Genomic DNA, 12,097 nt, shown 5'->3' on the forward strand with positions numbered 1-12,097 from the left:
GAGCCTAAATGTCCATCAACTGATGAATGGATAAAGAGGTTGTGGTTTATATATACAATGGAATACTACTTGGCAATGAGAAAGAATGAAATGTGGCCTTTCGTAGCAACGTGGATGGAACTGGAGAGTGTTATGCTAAGTGAAATAAGTCAGGCAAAGAAAGACAGATACCATATGTTTACACTCTTATGTGGATCCTGAGAAACTTAACAGAAGACCATAGGGGAGGGGAAGGAAAAATAAAAGAGGGAGGGAGGCAAACCATAAGAGACTCTTAAAAACTGAGAATAAACTGAGGGCTGATGGGTGGTGGGAGGGAGGGGAAAGTGGGTGATGGGCATTGAGGAGGGCACCTGTTGGGATGAGCACTGGGTGTTGTATGGAAACCAGTTTGACAAGTTTCATATTAAAAAAAAAAAAAAAGAAAATGTCAGTTTCCTTCTTTTGCACCTAATGTCAAGTTTTTCTGACATTTTTTACTGAAGAGACTCTTTTTCCCATTGTATATTCTTGCCTCCTTTGTCATAGATTGACCATAGGTCTCTCTATCCTCTTCTATTGATTTATTTTGTCTATTTATGTGCCAGTACCATTTTGATTACTGTTTTGATTACTATAGCTTTGCAGTATATTTAAAATCAGGGAGGATGATATCTCCAGCTTTGTGCTTTCTCAAGATTGTTTTGCCTATTCAAGGTCTTTTGTGGTTCCATACAAATTTTAGGATTATTTGTTGTAGCTCTGTATTGTATTTAACTAGTGTTTTAAACTGCCACTGAACTGACTTGCCACATATTTAAGTTTTGCAACAAATCTGTAGAACGTGCTTTCTTTCTGGTCAGCACAGTCACACTTTTTGATAGTGGGTTCAGATGAAGCACATTTTGACAGAGGAGCCCTGTTCCTTGTGATGATGAACTTGCACAATATTGGAATTCTCCAATATTCCTGCTGATACTCAAATTCTTTTTTCTCAGCAGGCTAGTTCTTGTTTAGCCAGCTGATCATTTTACCGAGTCTTCAAGAACCTTTTCTGTTTGTCCTCTATTATTTTTATTTATTTATTTATTTATTTATTTATTTATTTATTTATTTATTTTTTAATATATGAAATTTACTGTCAAATTGGTTTCCATACAACACCCAGTGCTCATCCCAAAAGGTGCCCTCCTCAATACCCATCACCCACCCTGCCCTCCCTCCCACCCCCCATCAACCCTCAGTTTGTTCTCAGTTTTTAACAGTCTCTTATGCTTTGGCTCTCTCCCACTCTAACCTCTTTTTTTTTTTTTTTTTCCCTTCCCCTCCCCCATGGGTTTCTTTTGTAGCAACGTGGATGGAACTGGAGAGTGTGATGCTAAGTGAAATAAGCCATACAGAGAAAGACAGATACCATATGGTTTCACTCTTATGTGGATCCTGAGAAATGTCCTCTATTATTGTTTTTGCCTTTAATTTTCCTGTTTTCCATTTTGTCCTTAGTGAAGGCAGTGGATTTAAGTGAGTTCTCAGATGTCAATTATGTTTCTCTGCTTCTCATTTCTCTGTTTTGAACTTCTCAGCCTTGTGTACCAAGTCACCAATAGTTTTCTTAACTAATATATTTTTCTACATTGTACATGAATACTGTTCTTTTGGCCTGTCCTCTTTGTCCACTGTAGCTATCTTTTTTTTTTTAATTTTTTTTTAACGTTTATTGATTTTTGAGACAGAGAGCATGAACAGGGGTGGGTCAGAGAGAGAGAGGGAGACACAGAATATGAAACGGGCTCCAGGCTCTGAGCTGTCAGCCCAGAGCCTGATGCGGGGCTCAAACCCATGAACTGCGAGATCATGACCTGAGCCGAAGTCGGACACCCAACTGACTGAGCCACCCAGGTGCCCCTATAGCTATCTTGAAGATGCTGTGGACATAGATGTCTATGGTTACTTCACTCTGAGGACCATTATGATGTGCAGGACGATGCCAAGAATATTGCTATCTTTGGCTATTCTCTCTCAAATTATTATGCCTGCATGCTTACAGTAAGTAGTGTCTAAGTAGCAAAGGTCTGTATATGGTGGTAAAAATGGTAGAATTACACATGATCCAAATAGCTGAGACCTTACTGTCACAATAATCAGAGAAATGTGTGACATCCAAGCAGAAAATCTTGAACATATTCAGATTTCATCAGCACCATAATATTATTCTCATCTGGGGAGATGCTTGTTTTTGGTTCCTGAATATTACAAAAGTTTTACAAGGCAACAACTATGTGTCCTATAATAATGAAACTATTAAAATAATGTTAAAGAATATTTAATAACATAAAAATATGATAAATTAACGAACAGAAAACAGGTTGTAAAAGTGTATACATTATGATCCCGTATATGTAAATAAAATATATATTCACCAAATAAATATTGAGCCCCTACGATGCATGCACCAGGCATTAGATATTAATATTTGTATTTACATGTGATGTAGCAGATTTCATATTTTCTAATTTCTCTACAATAAATATTTATCAATTTTCTAACAAAATATCACTATTAAATTGAAATTTTTTGAATTATAAGAAAAGGCTAACATCATAATAAGGTTGTATAAAATAAACTGACAACACAGAAGTTATTTTGGCCTTGTGTTCCATAGTGACTCACCAAATATACCCTGAAGTGTTTATTTTATTTTTTTCTATTTCACTGTTAAAGCGAGCAGATGCATTTCACATCACATGGATCTCGTGGAAACATGCCAACCATTTTCTTAGCAACCAAACTCCTGTCTTCTGCACTGTGCATGATTAACTACAACAGCCTGTTGACGGCTTAAAATAAACCTGCCTTTTTCCATTTAGCATTTTATCAAATGAATGTAATTTCATTTGCTGATGAATTTAGTTCAGCTTCAAGGGAATTTTTCTCTTCTTCATGGGGAGGCTGAAGAATCAGAACTGTCATGCCAAAGAAAGAAAAGCAAGCCTAGGGAGAAAAACAGTCTGATGTTTACATGGGTAAAGTAAAAGTATTTTTGTCAATTTCACTCCCACCTCCCTGTTTTTTATGGGGTAGAATGTTGATTTAAATTTAAATTCTATTCTACTTTTGCATTATGATGTTTAGGTTGCTTGATTAAAGGTGTTAATTTAAATGGCTGTTCTGACGATTGCTGTTGTTATTATGGGTGGGCTCTTATTTTGTTTATTGCTGGCACTTGAATATGCCCTAAAACATAATTAGATTCATCTCACAGGATTATAGACCCTTTGCTGGGGTTCAGAAGTAAAGGGCTAGACCAGAATGTCATCTGGCAAGAGAGGAAGTGTGTACATTATCAATAATGAGAGGAGTCAATATTTCCTTAGAGGGGGTGACTCTGCAGCTTGGAATAAATTGCTATCCTGATTGGTAAAAATATCTTTGTATCTAAATGCACATGTAGACATTTTGCTTCCAAGAACTACAGAAATATTTGCTAAATAGGAAAAATTTAGACTAACAGCTTAATAACAAAGCCATCTATGCAGTTAAAGCAGCATGTATCTACGGAAGCAATGAAGGGAAGAGGATTTGACTGAATATAATATGTACGAGCAGGTGCCCCCCCCCCATCATTTTCCGCTTGTGTCCTCATTTGGAAATAGAGAAACCCTGCAGTAATGGCAAGTTGCAACACTATTTAAATTTCTACTTTATTTCCCCCAGAGCAAATTCTTAAATGTTAACCATCATTAAGCAATCAAGTTGATGCTTTAGCTGCACAGTTTTACATTTTTTCCCTGGGGAATAAAGATACAACAAATATGTAACCTATTCCTGGTAAATCCATGTTCTGATTTCTGCTCCATTTATATCTTGAGAAATAATCTTTTTTTAAAGTAAAGTTTATGCCCAACATAGAGTTCAAACTCATGACACTCAGACCGAGTTGCATGCTCTACCCACTGAGCCAGCCAGGTGCCCCAAGAAATAAATAACCTGGATTTGTATGCTATATTAGAAATGAGTAATATAAGATTGATAGTTTACATTAAATATTGCAAAATATCTACTCCCATGTTTTAGTATTGTCTTGCTATAAATTTGAATTCTTCATTGCTTAAGTCAGGTGCTGATGCTGGTCAGCCACTTTGGATATCTTTTTCAGGATAGTGTTTGAAAGAGTTAATACATTTTTAATACTGTCTTAGTTTCCAAGTTAAAATCTGACTCAAATGTGTTATCTGGTATATTTGAGGCTAATCCTACTGGTGGCATGACTTCTCTATTGTGAGAAGACTTGATGACTAACACTCTCTGCCTCTGGTCTTCAGAGAGGATCTCTGAGACCACACAGGGAGCTTCCTGTGGGACCCACTGCTCATGGGGGCAAGTACCTTAGAGGTTTATGAATATACCCTAATTGAGCTGAGGGAACTCAAGACATAATCTGGGAGAAATTTTATGTTCTGCCACATGAACAACCACAAACATATGGCAACCTCAGTGCCTCAACTTTCCTTCTTTATATTCTTTCATTAATTTCCTATCCTCAGATGGATAAAGGTCAAGGTTGGTAATGCCTGGCTTGTCTGTAGAAGGGATCCTGATTAACTTAGTCATTTCATATTTCTTTTTACGTTTTTATTTATTTATTTTGAGAGAGAGAGAGCACACACGAGCGAGCTTGAGTGGGGGAGGAGCAGAGAGAGGGAGAGAGAATCCCAAGCTGACTCAGCACTGTCAGCAGAGAGCCCAACATGGGGCTCAAAATCACAAAACGTGAGGTCATAATCTGAGCCAAAGTCAAGAGTGGGATGCTTAACCAATTCAAACACCCAGATGTCCCACATCATATTTTGTTTTTTAATAGAAAACTATAAAACTTTACATTTGGTAATACTTTTGGTATCAATATGCTTGGTGTAGCTTTATTTCTTTCTATCTAATAGTCTTTTACTTTATTCCAAAAGATATTATGCTCCTTAGAAGTTTTGTCGTTGTTCTTTGAGTAAAATTACATTTAATTTTAAAATTCAATAAAAACAAAACAACATCAATCACCATTTATTGGGAGAATGATATTGGTTATTTGCTATGCTAAGTCCTATAGATGAATTAATTCTCATATTGTGATTAAGAAGTAGAGCCAGGTCTTTCTGGTGCTCTATAATTAAAAGGGAAAGAACACACCACACCCTCATTAAGAATAGATTAAATGTCTTAGTTAATTAGCCAAGGATAAAGAACCTCTCCAGGCAGTGACCAGCACGGCCTGTCTTGAAGAGGATTTCCTTACCTCTAGCCCCTAAGAGAGTTCACCAAGTAAGGCAAAGCCATAGAAAGTGAAAAGAATCAGTGTCCAAGTGTCCCTAATAATACATAAGTCTTCACAAATAATTGTATCAAGAATTACTATTCCAAACCCCATGGTCTTAACCATTACAGTAGACCCCAGAGTATTATACCTTTGCAGTGAGGTGAATCTTTTGAAAATGGGGCACAAGCTTCTTATTTAATTGTATAGTAAGATGGAACTATAGTTCAGTTTCAATTCAGTGACTGGGGCAAACCAAATCTGCTTGTTTGAGGAAATTGGGAATCTAATTTCCAGTATAAAGATAAAAAGCTAAAGTATAGAGATTTAGAAGTACAATATTGGAAGTTGTCAGGATAATTTGGGAGTATTTCTTTCTAGGTCAATGGATGAACCAAATAAGAAGGTCTTTGACTTACGATTCTAGGATGTGGGACTATCTGCTTGCATATTAGGACTATCGGGAAAAGCCTTATTATAATATTTGCTCCATGAAGCTGATTAGCTCTGAATTGAGAGTACCCATTTGAGTCTGAAACAGATCAGGCAATATTTTCTTGCATCTACGGTGATATGAGTGCCTGAATATAAAAGGGCATACTTGCATAGAGAGATAACTAGAAAGATACAGATATGTAGATATATATACACATGCACACATATATACACATACATATGTTTCTTAGTGCCAAATATAGTAACATGAAAGAGTTTTTCAATTATTAGGAAAAGATAATGTTCCAATGTAAGGTCTAGGGTGGATCGCCCAATTCAGTAGCTATTAACTATAAGTGATTATTTAAATTTAAGTATAAGTTTAATTAAAGTTCAGTTCCTCAGTTGTACTAGCATATTTCCAATGCTCAACTGCCACATGTGGCTAGTGGATACCATATTGGGCAGTAGAAATAGAGGTTTCTTCTCTCATTATGAAAAGTTCTATTGGACAGTGCTGGTCTGGCAGTTAAGGAGATAGATCTTAAAATAAATTTAATTAGAGCTTTTAAATCTTATCCTTTCAGTAAAGTCTTCTGTGAACCAATTTCTGTTGTAGATTACTAAAAGCAGGCTATTTTATTATGCTATTCACATAGTGATTCAATTTCTAATTAGAAGTTGATGAAGTTCTTTCATTTACTACAGTATCATTTGCACCACATTTTCCAACTGCATTAAGAAGTTAAATTATCTCACATAAGATAACAAAAGGCAGGGAAATTTACTCAATGGTCTAGAAGAAATAAATGTATATGAGGCATATGTGTGTGTACACATACACTTGTGTACAAGTTTGTGTTGACTGAAAACAGTGTTTCTCTGTTCTAAAGTGAAGTGCTAGATATACTGTACTGATCTTTGCAGCATTGCTTAGAAGAGACCAGTCAAGTCCAGTGACCATCACGTACTTCTGACCCACATAAAGGAACCATTAGGATTCTTTGAAGGAATTCTCAAGAGCAAAGAATTAGCAGTGGCTTTTAAAGCTTCTGTTTGGAAGGGGCGTACTGCTCACATTTCATTGGCCAGATCAAGCTAAATGAAACCTGATATTAATGGAAATGCAAACGTATAGTCACCTCACTGAGAGCAGCAGCAAATGGGGACAGTCATACAACCTATCACAAGGCCCTTTGCTAATGGTAAAATAAATAGCTTACTTGTTCTTTTTTATATAGCCTGTTAAAATGTAGTTGGTTCCTAAGTAGTATTTTTATATCTACATAGAAAAAGGAATCCTGTTTTTAGAACATCTGAAGCATCTAGTTCTTCAACATTATCAACAATAGGCCGCTGTGGTTTCTGGAATCTGTTATCAGCCTCAACCTAAGCTCAGCTACACTGGTTTCCTTCCTATTATAATCTGCATCTGTAGAGTGAATACAAAGCGAGAAAACTCAACCTATTCTAATCACAGAGAACCTCATGTAAAGTAAAAAAATCTGTTACTGAATGATTTGAAAAGAAGGTGATAGTTATGGCCATGGGATACAAGAGTAACTGCCCCTGGAAACCTTTACAAGATGATAGTCATGTTTCATTCTCATTATCAGGGTATTTCAGAGGAAGATGTATGATGGTCACTTTATTCTATATGTACAAAGCCTGATACTGTATAGCCTGATACTGATCTTTTAGTAAGAAGCTTGTATTAATCAACATAGATCCTAGAAATTATTCCTATGAGACAGGTGTTTTTATTTCCCTTTTGCAAAAGAGACAACAGAGCAAAGAGAAATTCATCAATTTGACCAAGGTCTTGTAACTCTCAGATCTGAATTTGAACTCAAGTCATGCTGATTCGCGATGTACAGATAGATCTGATGAGCATGCTTTTACTCCCATCAATAAGTAGCATTTGTCAGGTAACCTTACAGAATTTGGCAGTCTTTTGCCAAGGGCATGACCTATATTAGTTTATTTATTCTTAAAACCAGCCTGTGAAATAAATGTGATTTCTTCCTGTTTTGTGACTTAGGAAATGGAAGCTTAGAGACGTAAATACTGTGTGCAAGCTATACTATTACTAAGTGTTGGAGTCAGAATTTGAAACTAAGTCTAACTCTAAAGTCACCACGTACTAGTTTCTACGTACTAACCTCTACAGTTAGGGCTTCTCTGCAGTGCTTAGCATCTGCATCTAAAACTTGGGATGCCCTGAAGTGGGGAGTCAGTAAACCCAAAGTGATCTGAGAAAGGTAAATAAAAGACAATTAAAAAGGGAACTGAATTACTTAATACATAATGTATGGGATTGGAGGGTAGTATAGGTTTATGGTGGAAGCGAGAGTATTAAAATAAGAATTAGAAAAGAAAATCACTAATCATTAAATAGAAGTCCATTTTTATCTCAGAAGTTCAATTACTAATTTTGCCTTTCAGATACAGTTTTTGTCTTAAGCATGCTTATTTTGATTCTAATCCAGTTGGAACAAGCTTATAATTAAAGTGGCATTTACTACGTTGGATGTTTTTCATACTGATTAGACTGGAGAGAGAAAGGCCCTTGGATCTGGACACATCCAATGTCTTGATCACACAATAGAAACAGAGCTGAAAACCAGTATTAGTGGAAGACTATCTGAGTCACAGGCATTTTTAGATGGTAAGCCAAGGCAAAAGCCAAGGAACTGAGTTCCCCAGGACATATTTATTGCTAGGAGCTCTGTGTTTATTATGTTTTCATTAGTGACCATTAAATGAGAGCTGGAAAAAATGAATAAAGGATTATTATGATGACTGAATCATAATAACTGTATGCAACTCCAACACATCTAGTACTAAAATATGTGACACTATGACTAAAGTTATCATGCAGATAACTGATGTTGGTTATCATTACTGAGTGTCTTACAGTCAATTTTTAAAAAAGAACTGCTGCCCAAAATGATAGTATCTAGAAGTGAGGCCCTTGGTAGGCCAAGTTTAAGAGGAGTTGGTATATAATGTCTTACTACTTCAACTAGAAATAAGTATCAGGATATAGAGCTGATGTCCAAATGATACCTGCAATACTTAGAAATCTCTCCTCAAGAGAATGATTCCCAATTTCTATGTTTTTGGAATAGTGCCCAGAATTGAAAATAGTCTTGTGTCTTGCTACTCATTTTAACTCAGAAGACAAATGTCCTTGATATTGGCTAGCTGGAAAAATGGCAAAAAGACTGATAAAGTTTTCATTGTAAGACAAATAGTCCGATAGACCTCAAGCTATGCCAGAATGGAGATAATTATTGTTGGTGAAGCAGTTGGAGCTGTAGTTCTGGGCTTACGGAAGATCTTTTTGTCCTCATGAGAACTTAGAAAGTGCCCCTTAGAAAAACAGATTTTCCAGGATACTCACCGTACTCTGCAACAACTGAAAAAATATGTAGGCTTCTGGGTGTCAGATTCTACATGGAAGGACACTGTTTTCCCTGAGAAGAAGAAATGACCAAGTTCCAGAATGCTGTCACCAACATGGCAGAATAGGATACCCCAGACTCCATCTTCCCAACAAAGACCAATTAAAAAGCTATATTTCAAAATCCAGCTTTGGGAGAGCTCTGGATTCCACTTAAGAAACTTTGGCAACATAGTAGAGCAAAAACCTTGAAAACAACAGCACACGAAGAGAAGGACGAATAGCTTCATTTTGCCTTCATCATCTCAGCCACCAAGCCAGCCTTGATGAGCACCAAGAGGAACTCCCTAATGAGAAAGATTTCCTCTTTTGTGGAAAGGAAGAACATGATGAGCAAACAATTTCCCCAGATTTTCAAGATACTACATGAAGGTCCCACTTCAGTTTCACTCCAACCAGAGATTGGCAAAGCTGAAACAGAGACAGCTAGGAATGAAGAAAAGCAGGATCTACCAGTATTGACCATACTGAGGGAATAACTGAGTTTCACAGTGATGTGCTCTGCAAATGACCTCAGCATCTTTTGCCACCGAAGAAACTCAACAGTCCACAAAGCTGCCATAGACCCCCTGCAGATTTCACGAGCTTTTACCCCACAGGTATTTGTGTTTGCTGACACCAACCACCTGAGTCCACCCTGCTCCCTACCCATTCCCACTCTCATCAGAGACTGGGAACCACGCTGGAAGCCCAGGCCTCTGTGGCTATGTGAGTGTAGGACATTATACTACATCTCCACAGCTGACTTTCACAACAGTGTGCATACCCAGGGCTGATCCCTCCAGCTATGCATTTGCTTGCCACCAGCCTGGCAACTGTCACTGGCTTCCGCTGTGATGGGCTCACCCAGGGAAGACTGAAGTCACAGTAGTACCTACCAACAGCCAGTACCACCACAGCTACCAGTGTGCTTATAGTTGGCCCTGAACCTTGCTAGTTGCTCTGGCCCTCATCACTACATGTGTTTGCTCTTAGCCCCTACCACTACACAGGCACCTGTAGATGGCCCCTACTCCCAAACATGTGCATAGCTCCAGCTCCAGGTACTACTCCTGCTTGCCCTCATTCCTAGCCACTATACCTGGAGGCACTGCTGAGGATCCTGACAGCCCCCACCACTAAAGTGCTCAATAAAGACCATCTAATTGTTGTGGACCACAAAAGGCCGGTCAATATATCCTCCCCAATCTGGTGCTACAACACACCCCAGCTCTTGGTGGCCTGCATCAGTAGACCCAGGGTCACAGGATGCTCCAACATGCCCCAACCCATCGGTAAAAGTCATTCCTTATCAAACTTAGTCCAGAAAGCCTAGGAGTGACTGCTTTTTCAAATACACAGACACCTATACAAGACTACTGGGATCATGAAGAATCAGGTAAAAATGACTCCACCAAAGGAATACAGTAAACCTCCAATAACTGGCCCCAAAGAAATGGAGATACAGGAATTTCCCAACAAAGAATTCAAAATAATTGTTCTAAAGATATTCAGAAAGTTACAAGAGAAAACATAAACAACTTAATGATGTTAAGAAAACAATATAAGAACAAAATGGGAATTTCAACAAAGAGAGAGAACAGAACCAAACAAACTTTGGAGCTGAAGAATACAGTCACTGAACTAAATTATTCGATTGAAAGCCTCAGCAGCAGACTACTAGATTAAGCAGAAGAACCACTGAGCTCAAAGACAAGTCATTTGAAATTATCTAATCAAAGAAGAGGAAAGAATGAAAAGGAATGAAGAAAGCCTACAGGTCTTATAGACACTATTAAGAAAAAACAATCTACATATCATTGGAGTCCAGAAAAAGAGTTGGAGAAAGAGATGAAAAGCTTATTTAAAGAATTAATGGCTAAGGGGCACATGGGTGACTCAGTCGGTTAAGCTTCTGACCAGCTCTGGTCATGATCTCACACTCTGTGAGTTTGAGTCCCATGTCGGGCTCTGTGCTAACAGCTCAGTTCCTGGAGCCTACTTCAGATTCTGTGCAACCCCCACTCTCTCTCTCTCTCTCTCTCAAATAAATAAATATTTTTTAAAAAAAGAATTAATGGCTAAGAACATAAACTTGAGGAGAGATTTGGACATCCAACTTCATGAAGCTATTAAGTCACCTCAAAGTTTCAAATCGAAATCTTTTCCAAGATACATTATAACAAAACAAAATTTAAAATCAAAGAAAAGAAATAATTTTAAAAGCAGCAGGAGAAAACAAAATTATCTTATACATGGGGACTCCCATAAGCAGATTTCTCAGCTGAGCCTTTGCAGGCCAGAAGAGAATGGAATGATATATTCAAAGTGTTGAAAGGAAGAAATTTCCAACCAAGAATATGTTACCCATCAAATTTGTCCTTCAGAAATAAGGGTGAGAGAAAGACTTTCCAAACAAGGTTGAAGGAATTCATCATCACTAAATCTGCCTAAGAAATGCTGAAAGAAGTTCTTCGAGTTGAAACAAAAGGGCACCAATAGTAATGTGAAAACATAAAAATTTTTAAAAGCACTGGCAAAGGCAAGTATATAGATTCAGTTACTCTAATGTTATCTAATGTTATATGGTGATGTCTTAACCACTTTAGTATAAAGGCTTAAGCACAAAAGTATTAGGAACAGATATAATTACAATTATTAATGTATACATAATATAAAAAGATGTGAAGTGTGACATCAAGAACACAAAATGTGGGGAAGGAAATAAAAGAGTTTTTGTATGTGCTCAAAGTTAAACTGTTATCAGTTTAAGACGTCTCAAGTAAGCTGAAGGGTAATCACAGAATAAAAACCTATAGTAAATGAACACAAAATAAAAAGGGAATCAAAGTATACCACTATAGAAAAAGCGTTATTTCATAAAGGAACACAGCAATCACAGAAGAAAGGAACAAAAGAACTACAAACCAGCC

General features: G+C 37.3%; 1 long non-coding RNA gene across 1 annotated transcript in view; it reads left to right on the top strand.

Moving 5' to 3' along the window:
• Positions 1 to 2,585: 2,585 nt before the first annotated feature.
• The window catches only part of LOC131514473 (uncharacterized), a 103,916-nt gene continuing 94,404 nt past the window's right edge, over positions 2,586 to 12,097 (top strand). Inside the window, exon 1 of the long non-coding RNA XR_009263085.1 lies at positions 2,586 to 3,002. This is a non-coding gene — a long non-coding RNA (uncharacterized LOC131514473). The remainder of the gene's footprint in view (positions 3,003 to 12,097) is intronic.

Source organism: Neofelis nebulosa, chromosome 6 (assembly GCF_028018385.1).
Source record: "Neofelis nebulosa isolate mNeoNeb1 chromosome 6, mNeoNeb1.pri, whole genome shotgun sequence".
Lineage (NCBI taxonomy): Eukaryota > Metazoa > Chordata > Mammalia > Carnivora > Felidae > Neofelis > Neofelis nebulosa.